This window comes from Cryptomeria japonica, chromosome 4 (assembly GCF_030272615.1).
Source record: "Cryptomeria japonica chromosome 4, Sugi_1.0, whole genome shotgun sequence".
Lineage (NCBI taxonomy): Eukaryota > Viridiplantae > Streptophyta > Pinopsida > Cupressales > Cupressaceae > Cryptomeria > Cryptomeria japonica.
The window spans coordinates 679,273,272-679,294,568 of record NC_081408.1 but is presented as its reverse complement, the minus strand read 5'-3'; the positions used below and the strand labels follow the sequence as shown (position 1 = coordinate 679,294,568).

The following is a 21,297-nucleotide window of genomic DNA, read 5'->3' as shown; positions in this document are numbered from 1 at the left end:
GAGGACTCTAAAAAATTAGCAAAATGAATTTCTAAAGATGATATTATCTTTTCCATTCAAGTGCTTAATAAAGACAAATCGCTTGGAGTTGATGGGCTACTTGTGGAGTTCTATAAGAAAAATATTGGATGGGTAAGTGAAGATCTCTATTTCTTGTATAAGGAGGCCCTATTTGTAAGGGTTCTTTTGACAACAAAATTAATAAAGACTTAATTACTTCTATAGATGGAGGCAAGACACTTGTTAAAAACTAGGGGCCCAATACATCACTGAATGTCTCCTATAAGATCTCAATAAAAATTATTGTATTGAGCCTGGTTGACATTCTCCCTTCTTTTATTAGCACTGCACAAATTGGATTCATAAAAAGTAGGTATAGCTTAGAGAATATCCTAACTAGATGGGAAGGCATAAAATATGATAAGTCTTCAAGTCAGAATATTGGCATGCTTCTTAAATTTTATAAAGCTTATGATAGAGTTGAATGTCCTTTCTCTTGATGACTCTAGATGCTTTTGGTTTTCTTCCTTTCTTCTATTAGATGGTCAAGAATATGCTTGAATATGTTATGGATCAGGTGGATCTGGATGGTTATTTGTCTAATAAGTTTCAACTGCAAAGATCTATTAGGAAAGGATGTCCACTTTCCAATGTCATTTTTGTTGAAAAAATCAAATATTGAGAGAGCGGGGGGGGGGGGGGGTGTTGAACCGATATTCCTTAAAATTTAGAATATTTTTCATCAACTATTAATTCAAAACCTTAACCTGATTATCACCAATGAAAGATAAAGCAATCAACACAAGTGCAAAAATAACACCAATTATATGTGAAAAACTACATAGGGAAAAAACCATGGTGAGAAGAGCTACTTGGAACTATTGTCCAAATCCAACCTCATAATAATAAAATAAATCTATAAATTATTTGTTTTAGGTTTATAAACCAAGGAAGATACAACTCCTTAAAGTCTACTAGACAAACTTGTAGAGGAGGTTCACTACCTAGTATAATAAGAAAAAACTTGAATTATAACCGACTTTGGCTCACTGCCTCCAACACATTGCCACCAATTCAATTACCTTTGGCTCATTGCCTCTAGTACACTAAAATCACTTTAGCAAATATTGTAGCCTTTGTCTTATCACCTCCATCATTCTATTTATGATCCATATTCAAATGTTCGCACAAGCACAACACTCTCCAACAAATGATCTTCAATATATATGCTCTGCAACCTTCTTCTCCAAGTTGGCCAGCGATGAAAAAAATGAAACATGCATTAGGCTAGCCCAAAACACCTCTGTGAATAAAAAAACCTACTATGGTCCTACTTATAAATTAAACAAGACCAAGAACATCCTTGAAATGTACATTCCCAAGTAGGCACAACCATGCAAGCATCGACGCAAGTCACTCCAAGTTGGCAACATAGATGAAATGTGTAGCTCTTTACCAATTGGCTCAAAAGCACAATTGTCGAGAGAAATTATACTTTGTGGTTCACATCAAGAATTAGCTTACCCCAAAACAATATTGCCACATCCCCCCAAAAATGATGCAAACACTTAGATACATGGCACACATGATAAATCAATCCTTGTTGGTAAAGTAATCACATATCTCCCAAAAAATCAATATCAAACAACTTGTGGCCTCATAGAGATCAACATCTGATATGAAAACCACATATAAACATTCTATGGACTTACAACAACATCTCCATATACTCCTTTCATACTATCATGCCAAATTAAGTTGGAACAAGCAATCAAGTATAGAACACTTTATTCTCAGTAAGTGAGAAAACACAATGTGTGAGATAGAAAATTAGTAATAATACTTGCGGTATATTTTAACACTTGAAACCTAAACCAAGATAATTCACAAAAAACATGAGCACATCCTCCAAACTATTGAAGCAAACACATAAATATAGATAAATCTGGAGCATTTCCTAGATTAGTCCTAATATGTACAACTACACTATCTTTACACTACAATTACCAAAAACATCTGCATCAACATTTGTATCTTGAGATGAGAAGGATACATCATCCATAACATACACAAGCTAATTATTGAACGACAAGTCAATATATTCAAATGCAGAGAAATACAAATCATTCTCCCAAATAATCTTTAGAACACTTTTTTTAATACATTCTTTCATTAATATGCAGATATCAAAACTTCTTTGTTAATTGAATTCCAAGTGTTTAGAAGCAACACGCGCAATAGAACAATAATTTACAACATGTTCATAACCATCAACATCATTTGGTGAAGGTTTATTCTTGTGGCCAACTTACAAATGCATTAATCTTTTCTTAGTCTAATATGTGAATGTAATAATCTTTGTAACACACATATATTTGGTTGATCTAGGTTGGCTCCTGGTGTGTCCATTATTGTAATATCAGATAATTGAATGATTGATGTGTAGTATGTGGGTGATGTTATTCAAGTGGCATCTCAGTAATTGTGCGATTTAATAAAAAATAATATGTACGATGTTTGAATGTTCTAAAGGATGTTCAAGTCAAAAGCTAGTTGTGCTTTTAGTCTTGAAGGTCCACGATTCATATCTTTTGTATTCTAGTGGCATTGGTGTTTGATTTGATATGTTGGTGCTTAGATCTTGGAGCAGGGGATTGGTGTTTCCTATAGGTTGGAACCTACAAATGCAATTGGGGATTGGTGTCTCCAGTAGGTTGGTGCCTACTTCATATTGTAAATTATTTAATATTTTGTGAGGCTAAAATTGGGTAGTAGATCCAAGCAACTATTCTCACCGTGGTTTTTCCCATTCTGGTTTTTCATGTAAATGTAGTGTTCGTTGTGTGGATGTGTGCTTGTGTGTTAACTAATTGCTTTATCATCAAGGAAAAATTAGTAAATGTTTCTTTGACATGATTTGGAGTTTATATTAAAGAAGTTAATGACAATTAATGATTAATTAAGTGAAAATTGGTATATATTGATTTACCAATTGCACAACCAATCATTTCCATTTACAAATCTACACATTGAAATTCAAAATCATATAAACCATATTAGTTTCACACTTGGAATTCTTATTCTTGTGAATTAGTATATACTAGTTTCCACTCAATTAATCATTAATTTTCATTAACAACTTCAAATATGAACTCCAAATAATCAAAGCAACATTTACTAATTTTTCCTTGATGATAAAGTAATTAGTCAACACACAAGCACACACGCACACAAAGAACAAGTTAGACTTACATGGAAAACCAAAATGGGAAGAACCATGGCGAGAATAGTTGCTTGGATCTACTACCCAATTCTAGCCTCACAAAATAATAAAGCACTCACAATATGATGTAGGAACTAACGTACTGGAGATACCAATCCCCAATTGCATTTGCAGGTACCAACCTATAGGAAACACCAATCCCCTACTCCAAGATCTAAGCACCAACTTAGCAAATGAGACACCAATCACACTAGAATACAAAAGATATGAATTGTGGACCCGTAAGACTAAATACACAACTAGAATTTGACTTGATCAACCTTTAGAACACTCTCTCATAGTACACATGATATTTTGATGAAACTGCACAATTATTAAGATGCTACTCACATAGAATCACCCACATACTACACATCAATAATTCAATTATTAGATATTATAATAATGTACAAACTATATTGAACCTAGATCAACTATATATATGTGTGTGTAAATGATTATTATATTCACATGTCAGCCTAAGAAAAGATTAAAATACATCTACATGTCGTGTACAAGAATAAACCTTCACCAAATGTGTAATAGGCCAATTTATATGAATCAATATATACCAAGTGTGAAAATAATATAATTTATATGAGTTTGAATTTAAATGGGCAGGTTTGTGAATGAAAATGATTGGCTATGCGATTGGGTCATCTAAAAAGGCTCCCCAATATCGACTACACCAGAGAGCTGAACACTGTGATTGGTTATTTCCTCTTTGATATGATATGATTTTTAATTGATATTGGAATGCGTATGTTTAAGATCTATAATAAATGAAAAAAAATTGATAACTTTTAGCTATAATAGTGAAATTCAAAATAAATAACAAACACAATAGCTTAGATCTAGAAAGAGGACACAAAAAGGAATTTGTAGCTTTAAGAAGAGCCTAAAAATGTTGAATTGGTGTGTTGGGAAACCCAATATAAGGGTCTTTATGAAAATAGAAGGATATATTTTTATAGTCAATAGGTCCTTCAAATATGTCTCTTCAAAATTCAACCAAAAAGTGTTGGACATGTGTGTTGGGTGCCCTAGTATTGTAGTGTTTGTATCCTCAAAATTTGAGAATTTTTGTCACTGTCTGCTCTGCACACTTGTAACACTCTCTATTGTTAGATCTTAACCTACATATTCAAATGAGGGAAAAGGGGTGTGCTCTATATGTTGGTGCGAATGTGGTTATATCCTAATTAGTTTATAGCTAGAATCTATTCACAAGTTAAGTTTACATAGGAGCTAGCTCGCATTTAAGTTAATTGTCATAAAGTTGCTTTATATAACTTGTCATTTAATAATTTTCATAGGATCATGAATTAGTTATCCTAAGTAGCATTCTATAAGATAGACCATATTACATTATTTAATATTTTCTTCAGGATTTATCATTATATATCATGCATTTAATGTTTGTATCGAGGGTAGTTGTCATACTACCTCATCACCTTGCCTATATAAGCAAGACTCATTTGTACATTGTATCATATTTATTGAATCTTTTTTATATTATCTCAATCTCATGTGCATGCAAGATCATATTGCAACATTCTCTTGTAGAACACATGTTTCTTGGTTAATCCTTTGAAGTATGCACAACTTTATTATGGGTTCTTGATTATTCCAACATGGTATCAAAGCTTCTTCATTATGGGTTCTAGCTTCTTCATATTGTCAAGGGATTTTTCATTTGTGGTTACTGTATCTTTATTATTTGGCAACACTCTTTATGCTCATTGGTTGCACTTGGATAAAATCCTATTTATTGTGTTTGAGGCTTTCTTTTATATCCTTGACTGGTATTGCATCATGGACTTCATTGGCAATGATTCATATTGGTTCATGGTTGCATATCTCAATTTAGATGGAATGATTTTTCAAACCCACCACCACGTATCATTCCTATATAACTACCTAAGTCATGCCCTATCTAGACCTTTTGCATTGCCAACCCTTGAGGGCTCCCCTTTGCGCATGTGTCCTATCCAGACTCCACACCATTTGTTTTGCCAACACATAACCCTATCTAGGTATTTTGCAACCATAGGCCCTATCCAAGACCTCTCATTTTGTTGCCATCATGCCCTATCTTAGATAGTTTTATCCTTTTTTAAAGAAGCTGTCATATCAACAACCAAGGCCTATTTGGCCTAGGGGCTTAATCCAATCCCCTTATTTTTCATTGGGCACCATATAGGTGATTTTTTTCATGAAGCATGTCTTGGGCACATGAAGTCATAATTTCATGATCCATATATCATTGGAAGGCTAGTTCTACCAACTCCACAATAGTGCAAGTTAATATGTCTGCTTTTACCATTTATCGATATTTATTGCATATTTAAGTCAACTCTTCTATTCGGGCTCATGAGCTCATAACTTTCTGCTACAATATTCAATTTTCATGGTTCTTGTAGTGTTGGAAAGGTATTGAAGAGCTCAATTGTTCGATCCATGCGCTTTTTCTTGTTTCAACACTAGGTACTATCTATTGATTTTTTACACTTCAAAATTATTTTATTGATAACTTGGACATTCAAACACTTAGGAAGGTACAACTTGTGGGAGGTTTCTTTTTTGTTTGTTTATCATATTTGGAGGTTTTTATATTCATGTGTTGGTTCTATCTTTGAGATTTTGAAGAATATATCATGTAGTTTGCAATGGGTTTTTCATTACATCCTTTTTTTATCATCATAAAGAGGAGGAACTACAAATAATGGAGTGATGGCTTTGTTACCCATCTTAGAGGGCTTCATTTATTACAACATTTGTATAATCTTTTTCCTCTTTCTAGCACACCTAGTAAGAGATTTTCTTGGAAATGCAATAGGAATCATGTTTTAGGGGTTATTGATATGCATGTTGATGATGAGATTTTAGAAATATTGTTGATTTTGAGCATCCTAATTCACTTTGGACTAAAATTTGGGAGTTATATGGAGATCTTGGTATTCAGATATTCCTAGATGATCCTCTTTTAGATTGCAATGTGCCTCTTCATTCTTCATAGAAGATACCCATTGATTGTGATTCAGAGGTTCCTTCAATTAAGGTTTCTTTAGAGGTTCCTAATTCTTCTTAAGAGATATTTGATCTAGCTTAACTTCCATTAGCTTCTTATCTAGAGTCATTGATTAAGTTTTCCATGATTCCTAATCAGTAGGACCATCATTGTCTTTCAACTTTCCTTAAAGGACACATTTCAAAATATTTATCTTTGGAGTTTGATCTACATTATTTTCCACATAGTTTAAATTTTTTATATTCTTTATTGATTAGACATGTGCTTGATTGGATTATGGCAACACCATTTCATTTTGGACAAGGAGACACATGAACAGTTTTTAGAGACATCATCATCAGTCTTCATGCTTCCATCTTTCAAAGCATATCTTAAATGGGAAGCATACCTACTTCTATACATTAGATCTTATTTTGTCTTAAATAACTTACCATTCTTGCAGAAAATTACTTATTGTGGGGGGTTAAATAGTTTCCCTCTTTCCCTCCTATGGGGGGGCTATTGATTGGATTCTCATGCAGGATGTAATTCTTGGGGGATATTGATGTTGATACCTCAATACATCACTTCATCTTACACTTGTATATGATTTCCACTATCTCTTTTTTGGAGAGGAGTTTTGTGTTTTCTCCTTTTCTATGTTTGTGAGAGATTAGTTGTGCATGGGTACCTAACATGGCCTAGTTTCTAGGATCCATATTGCATTTTTGTATTAGTCTTGTATCATTGGCATAGTAATTTTTCTTCCCAAGCCGCATTTAACGGGTTGTGTTGGTGTGAATGTGGTAATATCCTAACAAGTTCATAGTTAGAATCTATTCACACATTAATTTTACTTAGAACCTAGATTGCATTTAAGTTAGTTGTAATAAAGTTTCTTTATGTGACTTTTCATTAATAATGTTCATAGGATCATTTTAGTTATCCTAGGCGACATTCTAGAAGATAGACCATGCCACATTATTTAATATTTTCTTAGACATTTAGCATTATACATTATGTGCATTAAATGTTTGTTGCAAGGGTAGTTGTCATCCTACCTCATCATCTTGCTGAGCTCTAAGCAAGGGTCATTTGTAAATTATATCATATCAATTGAATCATTTTCACATCATCTCAATCTCATGTTCTTGCAAGCCAATGTTGCAACATTCTCTTGTGGAAGGCATGTTTCTTGATTTATCCTTTGAAGTATGTGCAACTTCATTATGGGTTCTTGATTATTCCAACAATATAGGGATTTCTTAAATTAAACCCTATGTTGGTGTTTGTTGATTGCAATGGTAGCATGACCAACGATAGGAGATATGTAAGCATAGCCCCTCTCTTGAAAAGTGAAATAAAATATCCACCCCAAGGTTCTAGAAGGCTAGGTCATAGCTACGCAAGATAGATCAATGTGAATGGTTGTGATTGTGAACAAAGGGGATTGATGGTATCACTACTCTTGGGATTGGAAATATGATGCCTTTACTTATGCAATTGAAAATATACCTCTTTTTATTGTTTTTTCTAATTTGAATATACAACAATAATTGAAATAAGAATTCTAATCTAACAACCCTACTCTTCTTTAGTTTTCAAAAGACCATTCAAAAGCTTTGATGGTTTAATTGCATCAACTTAATCATATTTGCATTAATTAAAATAGCACAATTCATACAAATATATTGCAATCTTCAAAAGAACAAAACAACAACAATTTTTTAGAATTCATTCAACTATAAGGCCATAAGCGTGCACACATATAGGACAAATCCCTATTAAACTCTTCACAATATTGATGCAACCAAGTTATCATTGCTATTGAATAATATGATGAATATTACCAACTAATAAGCTTGTTTAAATCATTAACATAACCAAAGATACGAAACATGAACACACTTCATTCACACTTCACAAAATTCAACAAGAGAATCCACACCAAAAATTGCATTAATATCTCATAAAGAATGTATATACCAACAACCCAACCCTTTTCATAGTCAAAATTAGAGTACATATAGAGTTTACATGTGCATATTTTCAAACCCAAAATTAGGGTTTCTAAGAAAAATTACAGCCTAAAATTTATTAAAATCAACAATGATCCAAAAGTGTGGTTAGAAAGATAGTAGATACATTGGACATAAAAAAAATCAATTGATTGTTTTATTTTAGGGTTAACCTTTGAAATTATAGTAGAAATAGATGAGAAGATTTTCTCTTGATATAAGGATGCAATACAATTAATTTCCATAATAGAATCAAAGTCAAAGATAAGGGAGAATGATTTAGTGGGAAATAATGAAATTGATCATTTTAATTAGGGTTAAAAAATGTAATGTTGAAGTGATAAATTATAATGAATAGTGAGAAAGATGAGACTTCTCCCCCACCTAGAGGAAGTACAAGTTTTGGTTTAAAAATTACATTAGGGAAGAATATCTAAGGAATGAATATTTGATAATCAAAGGCATGAAGAGAGCTACCACGCTAAGAGAACTTGAGAAATTACCTAGAAAGACAACAAGTATATATAGTAAATTATAAAGTGGGACAAAAATGACACAAATAGTTGTCCAATGTTACTTCATGAAGAAGAAAATATGAACCAATAGTTCATGGATTGACTAGGGAAGAATTTTTTGGATGCGTATGGACAAAACATAGGGTTTAACCATAAGAGCATTCAATGTTTGTTTGGCCTATAGCTATGGGAACTTTAATTGAGAGAAAGTATAAGACCACTTAACAATATATGGTATATGGTATACAAATCAAGATATATAACCCTCCATGAGTTACCATGATAACTATTGAGGAGATGGTAGGCGAGGCTATCGCAATAATAATAAAGGTACCAAAAAAAGGACCCAAAGGACAAGATATTATAACTACGGTAAACTAGGACATTATTCTTATAAGTACAAAATTAGAAAAGGAGGAAAATATTTATATAATTTTGTGGTGATAAATATAATAATATTTATAATTCTTCCAAATCTAATAGCTCTATAATAACGTGTTGGCACCATCGATTAGAAAGTGAGTAATTGTCTAGTCCAAATGTAACTTGTGATGCTAAAGAAGGTATGAATAACTAAAATAGAGGAGAAAATAAATCAAATATAGAAAGTGAATGTGGAATAGGAGAATCCTCATTGACAAAAAAGAAATTTAAAAGTAATACAAAGGAGAATAAAAAAGTGTCATGCAAAAACTTTTTAAAAAAAAGAGAAAAAGAACTTCAGTAGTTACTAGGGTTGGATTAATAGAAACATATCCTATGATAATATTATGAAATTGAAGATGAAAAGATAATATTTAGTTAAAGGGGAACATGATTACGTGATAAGGAATTCCAAAGAGATAATTAAGAAAAATAGGTCTATATACTAAAAAGAAAGAATTGGTGAAATTGGTAGAATAAGAAGAGGTTGGGATTCAATGGTTGGATAGGATGAAGTTGGATAAGGTAATTCAAAGAAACTCATGAAAGATGGAACTAATGTTTTTTATGACAAAGAGGAGTAATGAAAATTCAATTATTTTAGTCAATTCTAGGGTTGGATTTTGGAGAAAACTATAAGCTATTAATGTTCTTTGTAGAATTATGGGTTTCTTAAGAAGAGGATATTGTCAATAAATAAAGGCATCAAGGTCAAAGAGATGACCTTAAAGTGGTCTATCACCTATAATAAAAGGTGGTACAAAGTGTTATAAAAGTTGGATATTTCTACAAGATATTTTGACTGCAAAGCTTTTGAAAATATTCTTCATAATTAGCCTCTTGATATTACAATAAAAAAGAATATAGGAGATCTATGAAAGAGGGCATTAATAATAGAAGATAAGATCCATAACATCCTTGTTTATGCCTTGATTACAGTGCACCGTTGATGAAATTGACCTACAATCCTATATTGACTTGAATGTGTTCCATGAAAAGATGAGTAAAAGAAAGAAATCCATAAAATAGGTAGCCAAAGAGTAGAAACATTTTAAGGTGTTTTTATTAATGAAGTGAGAAAAAGATTAGCTATAGATTGAGGATCAAAGTAATGCATAATACACATTGATCTATAAATGATTGAATGTGTATGTTAGGATCACTTATGTAATTAAATACATACATATGTCATTGTTTAGCATGGTGAAATATAGCTCTTCTGGATGATTTATTATAACCAAATATATTATTTTGTGGAGGAGGTTTAAGTTTTCATCCCCCAAGGTATAAAATAGTGAGATAATAGATAATTAGCATTAAAATTATTAGCATTTATTGAAGATGGTAAATGACAGATATAAGGGATAGGTTGGGAATATGAGGGTAAGAGACATTAATATGAGGGTGACAATAGTGGTAAGAGAGGATGGAGCAAGACAAGTGAAGCGTAAGGGTTGATAGGATGACACATAGGGGTAGGAGATAAAGTGGTTTCTTGAAAGGACATGATCATACTTAGAGAGAGAGAGAGAGAGAGAGAGAGAGAGAGAGAGAGAGAGAGAGAGAGAGAGAGAGAGAGAGAGAGAGAGAGAGAGAGAGAGAGAGAGAGAGAGAGAGAGAGAGAGAGAGAGAGAGAGAGAGAGCATAGGCTAGATGAGTAGACATGAAAATTTAGGTGAAGTCCAATATTAAGTGACGAGAAAAATAAAAGAGGTTGGGTAGAAGAGAGGGATGAAGGTATGAAAACTAGATTGTAAAGGGACATGACTGTGGATTTAATATAAGATACATCTTAAAGTGATGATGATATTTGTCAAGGAGCGTGCAAGTAGTCTAGTTTTGACATAATGATGAACATAGCACACCTTTAGATTGTAACCATGCCTTTACTACATCCATTGTTTGTTAAGTAGTGTGCAGGTAGTCTATTTTTGATATAAGGATGTTGGTACACCTGTAGATTGGAACCATGCCTTTATTAATACATTATTTTAGAAAAAGATAGAATAGATAACAAAAATAAAAGAATGCTAAAACATTTTAAAAAATAAAGATTAAAATAAGGATGGATAATTCTTTGTAAATGAGTAAGAAATGTGATCTCAAAATAATTCACGCCCCTTGTATATACTTCCACTTTTTTCATACATGTCTATTAGAGTAGTTATAACCACACCATCTAATAAATTGATCTATCCTTAATGATTTGAAGGATGTCCATACCTTGGTACAAGCTATGAGGATGCGATAAAAGGTTGCAAAGTTTGGATGTAGCTTTCCTTCCTTCTACCTTCAAAATTGAATGTTTTTCCTCTAGCATGCTTGGGAGATATTGAATTATCTCATGTTATTTTCTCTTAATTTTGGTGCCCATCATTATTTATTCTGACCTTGGTCTCTAGAAGAAATCAGTGCAAGGTAGGGGAGAGGGACCAGTAGTTGTACAAGGTCCAATAGTTGTTATAGCAATTGTGTATATAATATCCAGTCTTGCCACATATTTATACTATATAATGTAAATAAACAATCCAAATGTAAATAAAAAAACTACCAAATGTTGATCAAAATGGACCAATACTTGAACATAAGAGAACCCATAAATGTTATATAAAAAAGACATAAATACATTAATTAACAAGTGAAATAGATCATTTTTTGTTTCAAATAAAATATCATAGCTATCCACTATAAGTATGTCATATATAAAATAAGATACTCACTTAAACAAGTACTGTTATCATAGTGTAAAAATATTATTCTTATGTGTACAACTATTGGGGTAGCGATGTATATGCAGTGGAGTATTTAATATTAGTAATTTGTCTTATCACAAATATAAAAGGTGAACACAATAAATACCTTGTTTTTCTCCATGAAATGTGAGGGATTGTCCAAAGATTTAAGTGTTCAACAATTGGTCCCTTTGTGTTCCTATAAGTTTTATTTTATATCATAATATGTTGTTTTTGTGTTCAACTATTGGTCCTTTAGTGTTGGATATAAACATTAGAGATAACACACATTTATGATTACTAATAGGTATTTGGTCCATTTAAGTTTCATATAAGTTATATTTTATATAAAAATATGATATTATATTAATTACAAATGATATTTTTCTATTCAACAACTAGGGTTTTTTAGATTAAGTTTTGGTCGAATCTTTAAAAAGTCATTTTTTTGACCCTTCACACTAGAAGTGTTATTTTGACGACTTGCATGATGAGTCACACCTTCAAATCTTAGTTGTAGATAGTTAAGTGTCCATATTACATTCTTAAAAAAAAAATGACGGTCTTACGATATTCCATGTGGCGGCTACATGTTGACGATGTTAGTCCTAATGACTACTGGTCCCTCTCCCCTAGGTTCTTTGTCTTCCATGCAGTCTTTTTTTTCATTTGCCATTTGCCATTTAAACTTCCATTTAGAAGTCTACGCCATTTGCTTGGTATTCTCTCCTTAAGACATGTCTTATTTTGTATTTTCCTTCTAATTCTATTAGATTGTAGATTTTTTTAATTAAATTTCAACAGCCAAAAGGATACTTTCCGGTGTACCTCTTTATCCTCTAGTCTTTTCATTTTCATATGTAGCTCCTTCATTTCCTTCAACTGTCCATGCCCATGATGATCAATAGAAATGTGTCTAATTTACTTTATTGTCTTTATTTTGTACAAATTTATCAACTTAATGTAAATTAATTCAAATTTTGAAAATTGATGTAAAAACATGAATGCCTTCTTTCAAATGTTCTTATATCATATTATACTTAAAATTAACAAATCACAAATATTTATTTCACCAAAAATATACTATTTTCATTCAAGCATATATCCACTCAAAATTTAACAATAGGACATGCAATCATGTATAATTTATGAAAATAAACGTATATTTATATTTTTATATATATTCATTATATCTATAAATACAATATAACTTGATTAATCTATCACTTTTCCATCACAAGTACACATTGGGATATGCATACAATCATGATACTTCATTCTAATACAAGATTCAGTTTCAACTTTGTAGACACCTAAATTTGGTTAATTAATTTAATCAAATTTAAATCCTTTTCTTCTGATTAATTAATATAATTAATTAATTTCCTATCCCATTCATCCTAATTAATTATTTCCCCAACCTGTTTCCTCCTAATTAATTAAGCTAGTTAATTAATCCCCCTTTTGCCATCCTATTTGATTAATTACCTTTAATTAATTAAATGTCTCTTTTTCCAAAACCCCCATGGATTAATTAATTTAATTAATTAATTAGACTCAAATCCTATTTGAGCACATGACTCCTACATTTTAACCACTTTCTTCCAAACCTCCCCCAATCCTATCTTAACTAACCCTATCCTTCCAACCCTATCCTATCCTAGTCATCCTATCCTAACCAACCTTATCCTATCCCTTCTAACCTCCCACACATGTGTGCACATTCTAACCAATTTTCCCCATTTTGAGGAAAATATCCTATTTTGGGTGGCCTTGCCCAGAATAGACATGTTTCCTTTGGAACACATGTCTCTCCCTCCATTTTTGAGTGGCTTTGCCCAAAATGGACATGTGTCCTCTTGGACCCGTGTCATCCCTCTCTCTCCTAGTTGAGACACTTGTCCCTTTTTGGAGGACAAGTGTCTCCTCTTCACCTCCCCTTCCCTTCCTCATCTCTCCTATTTAATCCCCCTCATTTTAGACCAAATCATCCACCTTTTTTAATCATTCCATCGTAATGCCCAATTTCATCCACACTTCATACCATCAAATCCACATATCCTAAATCCAATCAACATATCAATATCATGGAGCAATATCGAACATCTGAAGACGTCATCGAGCATACATAAAAATCGAGGAACTATCAAATCTAAGCAGGATTTTGGTTTTCATTAGCTATTTTATTTGAATTTCGTTTTCATTTTATCATTCTAATCTTGAGGCGTATGATGTATTGTGGTTGCTTTGTTTTTTAGCTTGTTCTTTTAACCCTTAGTTTAGCATACACATTTTTCATTGCACAAACTTAAATCATGATTCTTACATGGTTACAAGGGGGAGATCACATGTCAAATATGGATGGCTCACATTCCAATACAAATATAAGGTACATATACAATTATTACATCTCCATGCCTTGTCTAAGTTCACCAATAAACACATATTACAACTTTCTAAAATATGATATAAATTATAATAAATAAAGATATCATAATTGAGGAGAGTTGAGATCCCTAAACACTCACCTATATTTGTCACAACAATTCTATCATTCATCACAATGGTGATCAATACTACCCAACCATGTGGGATGTTACGACCCACTACAATAAACTAAATGACAAATGTATGGTTGCAAACAAAAACACAACATACACAATTAGCCTCAAATATGAAACACAACTAGGTATAATTTCATTTTATAATTTTTTTCCATACAAGGATCAAAATTCATATAAGAAGAAGAGAAATTGAATGCTAAAATATGTCATGTCTTCACCTTAGTCCTCCAAGAAACAAAGTGAACTTACAGAGACATGATTACCTCAAGTAGCGCCCAATGATAGTGGATACATTCATTTGAACATTATCATCAAACTAGATAAAATTCTAATGGATTGAAAATTAATGTTTTCTGCTCAACAATATTTAAATGAACTATCTATTTAATCCTAATTTTGAAAAAATAATGTCACAATTAAGTCTACTCTTATTTAATGCTTGAACCATAGAAAAATATAATGGAAAAATAAAATTTTCATGGAATCATGTATAATAAGGAGGAAACAATATTTATAAGAAAAAAATATTTACTAGAAAATAAAATTATTTACAAGTTCCAAATTGTTTAAAGAAAAATATAAAAATTTCCAAAATTTCTCCAATATCTAGGTTGACACCATTATAGAACCTTCAAATTTAGTAACTTGAAATACAAATAATATCAAAGTTCTAACAAAATATGCAACCATGTAAAGTTTTTGGACATTTTGTAAGAGTCCAAGGGTATGAACTTCATTATTCTTTAAATTTATTAAATGATGAAAATAAAAATAAATGAACTTTAATAAATGAACTTTTAAAAAAACACAATGATCATATAATAATATCAAATTATTACTTTGCCTACAACTATCATTTTCAAGCTAAGAATCTATTAAACATATTAAACTAGATTTATGACAAGACTAATACAATATTTCATTTCATACACTAGAAATAAAGAACTAACTTTCTCTTTTTTCTTTTATAAAATTACACATTTAATCTACAACAAAACAAATATAAAGAATAGCTCTAAGATTCTAATACAAATACAAGATGAATATTTCTCCTTCAATAAACAAGCTTTAAAATTTAGTTCACTTTTAAATAAAACAAGCAAGCTAAAGTTCAAGAAAAATGCACTCCTATTTTTGCCCTATAAAAATTCACAAGTATAATAGAAAATAATGAATTATTTTTTGCATATAAGAAAATATCTAGTTTCTATGTCCCTTTTGATCTAGATTTTTTCATTTGAGCATATAATTTTTAAGTTATTTTTCACATTTTTAATGTATTTTTTTTTTCAAATCACAAAATTTTATGTAATATAAATATCTTTTAAATAAAAATGTAATAATTCTCTAGGATTGCTTTTCCAACTTAATAAATAAATTTTGTCTTTTTAAACCATTCAAAAACATAACATTACTTCAAAAATAATAATAATCATTCCACATGCATTTAAACAATTTAAGTCTATTTCACTTAAACCAATCAAATTGCACACAATGAGAGCATGCAAGAATTCAAACATGTTACTATGCTAGTACAATAGAGATCCAAAATTACACACAATTTCAATGGAACTAGCTAGTTTCACAGATCACATGTCTTGCACCCTAATAAAGTTTATATAAATAAACCATAACAAACAAACAATGTGAATGGCTCTAATTAACCACCATTAGAATTTTATTGCATTTGTATTCTTCAATTAAACATTATGCACACATGTTTAATGCATAACATTTGCACACATGTTTAATGCATAACAATAAGACATCATCATAACATAAATGATTTAATCATTTAATCATTTATTAAACAGAAGAATTAACAAAAGTAGGCATTACAATTTGTGAAGCACTTCAACTTTGAATAATTACATCAAAAGTGAATTCTTCATGCATCAAGATAAGAGTGTATATCTAGACAATATGATTCAGTATTCTAAGACCACACATTTTCCTAGTTTTAAAAACTATGCATCTTCAAATTGTATGGTAATTGTTTCTCTTTAAATTTTCTAATTTCTTTCTCTTTCTTATTTAGAAATGTTTAAACACTTCCTTTATGCACTAAAATAAATTATTTATCTCTAGTGAACAATCAACATCTAATCTAAATCAAATCATTTCAATCACATAAAAAAGATAATTATCTTTAATTGAAATTTTATTGATGAACATACTCTATTTATATTAAAAAATTTGCATATAAAAAAAAATTAAACTAAGATTTAATAAAAATATTTTATATAATCCAACTATTATTTAGTCGATAGGCTATTTAACGTGGGCATAGCCCACCTAAAATGTCTCACGCACCCGAAAAAAATGGACGGAGACAGTTTACTGAAACTTTCATTACGATTAATATTATAGTATTACAATCTGCCATCTGAAAAATCAAAGCGTTCAATGCTTTGTCGAAGATTAACTTTTCATATTTTTGGGCCTGAAATTAAGGCGTTCAATGATTTGTCAGAGATTAACTTTTTTGTATTTTTAGGCCAGAATAGAATAGACTAGATTCCCATCTATTTCCAGTTTGGCATTTTGTGGCCGACTATTCCACACAACTTGCAGTAAGGATAATAATTTGATGGGACAAATCCTGAGCAGAATAGGTAGATTGCAATGGGAAAATAAAAAATAATGATCAAAATCACCACCTGTTTAATCACAAAGTCTTTTTTATCTTTATTGCTTATGGAATGTGTATTGTATTCGTTTAAATTAATGTTACGCAACCGCCTAATTTAAAGACTGTCACACACTCATTTACTTTGTCAGGTTAACTTTAGCGTGGCATGAAATTGGAAAATCCTAAGCAAAATAGGTAGATTGCAATGGGAAAATAAAAAATAATGATCAAAATCACCGCCTGTTTAATCATGAAGTCTTTTTTTTATCTTTATTGCTTATGGAATGCGTATTCTATCCATTTAAATTAATGTTACGCAACCGCTTAATTTAAAAACTGCCACACACCCATTTACTTTGTCAGGATAACTTTAGTGGCCTGAAATTGGAAAATGAATGGTAAAACCTAAAGCCTAAAACTTTCGTGTGTCATGAATTTGCAAAATTTACCTGGAGAATTGGTGGTAAGATCAAAACCTCATCTGTTTGCCGCCCACTGCTCTCCTATTGCTTAAATACGTCCACCTGAAGAAGAACAAACTCAGAGGTGGAGATCAAAAAACAAGCTGCCGTAAAAAATTAGCTAAGGTGAGTTTTTATTTTGTTAAATTTCACTGTATATCTTTGACAAGCTCTGGAAAATTTAGCGTGAGATTGATTTTTTAAAGATGAAAAAATAGAGAGTGAAACCCACGTTTGAATGATGAATCTAGGGCTCAGAATTATTTACAGTAGCAACTGACAGAGAAATAAAGAATTTATGCAGGAATCAGGTATTTATCGATATCATTTATCACCGCCTCTTTGTTTTTTGCCCAATTAACTGTTAATAAATCATGTCTTTGATTAAAAATACATGATTTTTTGGGTATGTAATCATGAAATTTTTCTATTTAAAAAGCCCATTGTGATTTGATGGTTAAGGTTTTGGGATTTTTTGAATCCTTCTACTTGACTGTACATATATTCATCATTCACAAACATAACAAATTTGGCAAAATCAAAGAGAGATGGATTGGATGAGAGCACAATGTATATTTTATGCCTTATATTGGTTGATTTATGTACATTTTATTTAAATTATATGTTTTGTTATAAATTTAATTAATTTATTTCCGAGTCTGTTAGATCTTTTAGTTTGTCTACTGCTCTTTTATTTCCATTTCAATGTTTCGTCTCTAAGCAATTCCAATAGCGAGGTCTGATTAAGGCTCCTATGAATGACCTAACTTTCATATTTTAAATTCAGGACATGTAATTGATAAATTATTTATTATAAAATGAATCTAAAATTCTGACTATTTGATTGGAGCCCCCCCTCACACACAACAACCTCTGCTAGTGTATTTTGTCGTTATGCTTTCAACGCATAATTTTGACTTGCGGTTAAATATTGATTACAACATAACATCATATTGTAGTTGTTATATGATTTTTGGTGATAGTAATAATATGGATTGGGATATGCTTCTCTTCACACCTTTTTCCATTGGGTTCAACAGTATGCTCATCAAATTGGAGAGCCATTAGCTTCAATCGTAATGGAAAAATTCAAGGCTATTTGGAAAATTTATGAACATGCTCAGGTTGATCCTCACAGTTATCAATCGTCGTTTCCAATTCCAATGGAGGCTGCCTCATCTCAAGAATCAGGAAATGTAAAATGAAGGTTTCTTTGGCTGAGGTGGTGGGTTCGTATGTTGCTAGAAGTAGGGTAGAATCAAGCATGACAACTTCAAACATTGAAGTTTTTTGATAATCTGCTCTTTTGTTTGTAAGGGGTTAGTTTTTGCTGTCTAAATCGGGTAAGGATTGGTGTCATAAAGCCACTATTTAGGGCTCTTTTAGTTTACCTTCATTTCAAGGATCCCATGATCCTCCATAAATGGGGACTGATCAATCAGAAATGTATCTAGTAGGGGTTAGGAGGTAGTGTCATTTCCTATTATATAGTATATGTAAATCTTCAATTATAATTAATATATTATAGGCCACGACCTTTTGCTTAAAAAAAGAAAATTAGATATATACTCTTTTAGAATTTGCTACTTTGGGTGGAATTATTTATATACGATTTTGTTGGTTGAGGAATTTAGATTTTATGGTTTTGGTATGCATGTTCTATATCAGCCAAATATATAAATTATGGCATAGAATAATATTGTTGCTAATATATGTTTTTTGCAATGGTATTATAGTTTTAGGGTTGATTATATATGATTCATGTTTACTGAAGTTTTAAATTTAGGGTTTATGTGTAAATGTATACAAAATATTGTTCTTGAAATATATTATATTTCTTTTGATTTTGATATAGTTTTAAATGTTTAATTTTGTTGTTAGGGTACCTCCAACCATTCTTATTGTAAGTTAATGTTTTAAATTATCCTTTATTTATAGTTTATTCTCAAATAAGTTTGGACACGTATAATAGAAGCTAAAGTTTAACTTATCCTTTATTTATACAGTTTGTAATGCTTTGAGTTGTCTGGTTTTACGGTTTTACTGATAGGGTTTTCTCTCCCTCTATGAAAATTATTATTAAATCCAAAGTTATTAGAATATAGTTTTACCTCCAACATCATTGTGTGGGGGAAAAAGTGACACTAAGCAAACATGCCCTAATTTCACTTTCAATCACACACTTGTGGAATACGAAAGAGCCTACAGGTATCACACAATTGGCTACTTCTTTTTGTGGAAGAGAGAGCCACGGGCTACCTACTAGGATTTCTATTCCTTTGTTGCAAATGATAGATAGAATGATGCAAGTTCAACTATTAACCCTAAAGTGTAAGTATGAACTAGTAACAAGATTGCAAAATTGAGATTAAACAATGGAAAGCTGTAAACACAAGGACAAGATAAGAATGTAGATGTGTACCCGGAGTTAAAATCTGAGTGAAAATGTTCGGGACGGGGGCGCGGGCGCCACTGTCTTGATTCTGCTCCTGAAACTGCTGTTTTGCAACCTGAAAAGCTGTCAGAAAGTGCTGAAAACTTGCTATCTGACAGAAGGACCAGGGCGCCCCACGCCCCTATCCTAGCTTTCTGGGCTGGAATTTGGTGTGAAGTTCAGTCTCCGTCTGCTTCCGTCGGATCTGCAACTTGCGGCGTCGTCCGAATCCCGAAACCTGCACTTATATCTGAAAATGTATGGTGGGCGGCTATATAGGGTTTTGCCTTAGTCAAACCCCCGCTTTGGTGATTTCCACCTCCACGAATAGCCAAGTTGTATTGTAAAAGTAGTGTGCGTGCAAACCTTGTGTGTGTGCAAGATCCTAAAATGCAAGTAAGCAAACTAGAGCAACCCAGAAAGTAAACCCTAATTGCTTGTAAATGATAATGTAAATGCTCCAAATCAAGATGCAAAGTGATCTAAAGCATGAATACAAATGAGGTAATGAAGCTTATGCAAAGACATGAAAACATCATGAAATCATACCCAACCCCAAGGGAGGGGTACAAGCCAATCTTCAGTCGGTGATCCCTTATTGCTCTTCAATGCCTTCAAAGCCCTAAATGGATGAATGAAATTGATGAATGCTTGATGGATGGATGCTGAATGTTGTTGAAGTCTTCAAAGATCTGCTCTTTCGCTGCATAGAAGGTCCTTGAAACCAAAATTTGGATCCTTTCCAATGAAGAAAGAGAGCTCTTATATATGAAACCCTAGGTCTTAATTTCAACTTTTGGCCGACCTAGAGATTGAATCTCCTGCCAATTTCTTGGGGTTAAGCTTTATTTTATGATTGGATCGCGCTCCTAAAATTTCGGGAAAAATGTCCGGGACCGTGTGCACTCCGGGCGCCATGGTCCCAGCAACTTTTCGCCAAATTTTCAGGGCCATCAGATATGATGATTTTAGAGAGAATCCCTAAGTTACAGGTGATTTTGAGATGTTTTGACCCCCGAAATCAAGCCCCCAAGTTCAAAGTAGGACCTAATTAGGGTTTTTGATTAAATGATGTATTGGAGGAATAAAATGAAAGGGACACACTTTAATGAAAAGGGCCCAACTTTATGATATGGGAGATGATAAAATAGGACCTTAGACCTAATTAATTTAATTAATTAAGTGCTAAAGGGGAAATGCAATGCAAAATACAAAATGCGCCAAGGCGGGTGCTAAACTAGGTGTG

General features: G+C 31.9%; 1 protein-coding gene across 6 annotated transcripts in view; it reads right to left on the bottom strand.

The window, feature by feature from the left end:
- The window catches only part of LOC131028654 (protein NRT1/ PTR FAMILY 5.4), a 75,909-nt gene that overhangs the window by 6,427 nt on the left and 48,185 nt on the right, over positions 1-21,297 (bottom strand). For 3 of the 6 annotated variants that reach the window (XM_057958989.2, XM_057958992.2, XM_057958994.2), the window contains exon 2: positions 17,606-17,680. The exons of the other annotated variants lie outside the window; for them this stretch is intronic. The gene's annotated coding sequence lies outside the window, so the exon portion shown is untranslated. The remainder of the gene's footprint in view (positions 1-17,605; positions 17,681-21,297) is intronic. 6 annotated transcript variants of the gene reach the window in all.